Here is a 3,958-nt window from a genome sequence, read left to right on the forward strand (position 1 = left end):
GCTGCGGGAGGGGAGGGGGAAGATGAGGTGGTGCGGCGCGGCATGCCGGGAGTTGTAGTTCGGCGGGGCATGACGGGAGTTGTAGTCCGCGCGGGCTGAGGGGAGGACACGGGCCGCGCCGGGGATCCCCACCGGGCCGTGTGAGGAGAGGCTCGGCGGGACCCGGACCCCGGCTCCGGGTAGACGATCCTCGGGCCGCCCGGTGAACGCAGCCCCTACATCAGCCCGGGCCTGTGGTGGGAGAGGAGGGGAGAGCCTCGGGGCCCCGGCCTTGGCCGGGGAGAGGGAAAGGGCCCTTCTCCGGCAACGCAAACGAGCGCTTTTACTTTTTCACGCAGGAACGGGTGTGAAAAAAATTCACGGGAAACCTCATAGGAGGGACCAGCGGCACCCACCGGTGCAGGCGGCGATGAGGTGGGTGCAAAGCGCATCACCGCAGCTCAGCGCCCCGGTTTCAGGGCGGGAAAGGAGTATTTTGGGAAAGTGTTGGTAATCTGGGAGGTGAAGAATTAAATTCCTGCGGGTCTTCCCTCGGGGACTGACACCAACAGGGGTACGTCCCCTCCTCAGTCTCTCACAACACTCAACTGCGGTTCAAAGTATTTCGCTTTTTGTGAAGATGCGTGCTGGCAGTTTTGTTTCCCGAGCGATCGATGTCAAACAACCCCCTGGGGAACCAGGGAGTCGGGATGGGGGTGTCCCAGGGGTGGCAAGGGTCATACCCGAGCTGCGCGCTTCGGTTTCTCACCCTTTGGACACGCTGGCATGGGGGGGATGTTGTGAAAACCCTGTTGAAGGAAACATTTCTCCTTGCAGGTTCCTCCCGCAGGATGGAGGACGCTGGCAGCACCGATGGGACGTGCTCAGCCGCAGTGATGCCCAATATTACACGGTTAAGGGAGCCTCCAGCAGTATTTGGGGGCTCTTTAACAGCCCACCGTGGGGGTTTTATCCCCCCCTACAAGCCAGGTACTGACCTGTCCCAACGGCAGGTGCATGTTTGTGAGAGAAAAAGCAAGTGTTGGGGTATCCTCTCCCGTGGCTCTCCCTGGGTTCAAGCACGGGGACAGCGGGTCCGAACCCCCAGAGCTTCTGCCCACCCGCCTCCACAGCAGGAGGAGACAGGGGAGACCCACCGGGGGAGATGCTGCTTTCCTACATCATGTGAGACATGGGAAGAGTTTCAAAAATCCTTTGTTTCGTACCCAAAACCCAAGGCTTTGGCTAGGACAGAGATCTCCACCAGGCACTGAGCCACTGCTCTGTGACAGCTTCCTGCTGTAACAACCACCCGGGTGAGATGTGGACAGAGCCCAGCTGGAGGAAAGACAAACTGGAAGTTTCAAAGTCCGTCCCTTTTACTGAGCAGCACCCAGCTGCTATGGAAAATCGGGGGGGAAAAATCTGTGATTTGGGTCCCCTGAGCGAGAGGCCATGTCTGTTCCCATGTTGCATCCTTTCCCTTCTTCCACCTGCACAGCTTTGCCAGCTGGAAATAACCTCCTGGCTCCTCAGGTCACCATTTCCACCCAGTGTGTCCCAAATTTATCCCGTCTAACCAAAAAACACCAACCCCAGTTTGCAAAAAAAAAATAAACCAAGCCCCCAAAATCTCATGCCAGCATAATTTTCTTCCCCAGAGGAAAGCAGAGCCATTTGGCAATGTTTTAATGGTACCACGTTTAGTTTGCAATCCCCGACGCCTGCCATTTCAGCCCGTCCATCACAAACATGTGGGCTGCGTTGATGTTTGCTCCCTGGGGAGGTTTATTTCTGCTCTCTTTTTTTGTTGTTGTTGTTGTTTCCCTCCTCTCCTTCTTGGAATAAACTTGATGTCTTATCTGCCATCCGACCGGGGGCTGCAGCCAAGCAGAACCCATTAGTGCAGCACTATAGATTTTCAACCCCATGAAAATCTGCTGCCATTTTAAATAGAGCATCTATTTATTTCACTCGGCAGCATGTCCTTTTGCTGTCAAGGAGACAAATTATTCCGGTCCTGTGGCAGAGCTCACAATAACGCGGCGGAAAAGCTTTGAGAACAATTTATACTGAACTGTGGCATACCTCTACCTACGGAGGGGCAGCCCGATACCAGTGGACAGCACGGAGTAAATCCAAATTTCAGCCCAAATCCCTTCTTAAGTGAACTTTTTTTATTAATTCATTGCAGAACAAAGTATCTGGCCCAGCCCCTGATTTCCCAATGTACATCTCTGAAATATTTAGAATGATAAGGATATTTTGCAGCCCGATAACCAGCACGGAGGGATGCGTGGGGCTGCATTTATGTAGCCTGGCCGATGGGGCAATTGCAGTTTAACTCCTTCATAATCAACCTGCATGCTGCTGGATTAATTTAATTCCTTCTGCTGTTTGGCACAGTAAAGCCAGCGCTGGAGGGAGGGGAGGGGAAAGGGCTTTACATTGGAAAAGCCTGCTGGAATAGATGAGGTTTTTTTGTATTAAGGGTTGCCATATGCTTAATAAACATCTTTATTATCAGCCCAGCCTTGACTATAAATAGCCTGGCTTGTATTTTAAGCCACGTAATGCCAGCCAGCCGCCGGGGATTGCGCTCCCTAAGTTGTCTCGGGCCCAACCGTTTCCAGCGCGCGAGTGGAGCCGTAGGAAATGTGCTATTTCCTTCCCCAGGCAGCAAAAAAAGGCTTTGGGAGAGGCTCTGGGCTCCCGCCACAGGCTTGTCTCAATAGAAACACATCCCTGCCCACGCGCAAATCCTGCCACGTTTGCCTGGGTATGCCCTACATATAAGTATGGAGAGAGATATATTAAAAATATATAGTTATTGCTTGCTGGCGCTTATTTTGTGGAAGAGGAGGAGTGGATAAGAGGGGTTGGGTGATTCTTGGCTCTTGATCTGCCCAAATAATTCAACCTCGCGTTTTCCCCGCAGTTCCTCAGTCTGTGATTTCCAGATCTGCCTGGGGGCCGGGGACTGTGTCTCCGCCAGTTGCTGGCCGGGCACAGGGATGCATCCCAGGCTCTCCTCCCTCCTAACCTCTGTTTTGGTTTTTTGCTCCCAACAGATTTGCAGAGCTTCAGATGTCTGGAATGGGGCAAAGGGCCCTGGTAATGCACAGCAACAACTCCAGAAGCTTTTCCAACCCTGCAGCCTTTGAGCACGTGTGACTTCAGCCCGTTTGTCTCCAGAGCCAGTGATAGTTTTGCTCTTACATCCAACTGGAACCAGGTCAGACCTTGATTTTAACGCAGAGAAGAATTCACTCCACTCAGAAATTCAATGCAGCTGAGCGCTTAGGTGCTTAAAATAATTTGAGTTGTTCCTGATTTATGCTCCTACCGGTGGTGTGCCCCTGGTCCTTGCTCTGGCAGGATCCCGTCGTGGTACTCAACGCCTCCTCAGACCCATTCCCAGCACCGGAGGAGGGTCCTGCATCTCCCAAGCATGTCATCTCCCTATAACCAGCTCCGGTCCTATCTCTGTGTGGGGCAGGAGACCCCCGGGCATCCCCTTGCTGCCCCGGGTATGGCTTTGGAGCTGCCGTCTGGGCTGAGCCCTCCCAAGGGCACCCAAGCACATGGGTTGTTTATGGCCCCCGTAGTCCCACCTGGACCCCCTCAATTGCCCGGCTTCTCCCAACCCTGTGGCTGCTCCATGTCCAGAGGAAAAGGGGGGCTCTGGGGAAGAAAGGGTGGCTTGGAGGTACTGGATCCTGACTCCTTGGTGGGTCGCGGCCGGATCAACCACGGGCATCACCAGTGGCACCAGCCCGGCACCAGCCCAGCCATGCCAGTGCCGGGCATCTGGGTTTGGGGGATAAATTACTAAAAAGCAGTATTTCCCCCCCGCCTAGTACCTTAAGATGCTTCTACCCAGCCGAGCCGGCACCGGGCATCTGGTTTTCGGGGGATAAATTGCGAAAAAGCGGTATTTTCCCCCCTGCTCGGTACCTTAGGCTGCTTTTACCTAGCC

At 54.1% G+C, this 3,958-nt stretch overlaps 1 protein-coding gene across 2 annotated transcripts in view; it reads left to right on the forward strand.

Moving 5' to 3' along the window:
• Nucleotides 1-90: 90 nt before the first annotated feature.
• The window catches only part of PLEKHB1 (pleckstrin homology domain containing, family B (evectins) member 1), a 10,178-nt gene continuing 6,310 nt past the window's right edge, over nucleotides 91-3,958 (forward strand). Inside the window, exons 1-4 of one of the 2 annotated variants that reach the window (XM_010576641.1) lie at nucleotides 91-236; nucleotides 339-414; nucleotides 817-992; nucleotides 3,051-3,214. The gene's annotated coding sequence lies outside the window, so the exon portion shown is untranslated. Of the gene's footprint in view, nucleotides 415-816; nucleotides 993-3,050; nucleotides 3,215-3,958 lie in introns of both variants that reach the window. The other variant, XM_010576642.1, reaches the window with a different exon arrangement.

The sequence above is a fragment of the Haliaeetus leucocephalus genome, unplaced genomic scaffold, assembly GCF_000737465.1.
Source record: "Haliaeetus leucocephalus isolate CR32 unplaced genomic scaffold, Haliaeetus_leucocephalus-4.0 Scaffold536, whole genome shotgun sequence".
NCBI lineage: Eukaryota > Metazoa > Chordata > Aves > Accipitriformes > Accipitridae > Haliaeetus > Haliaeetus leucocephalus.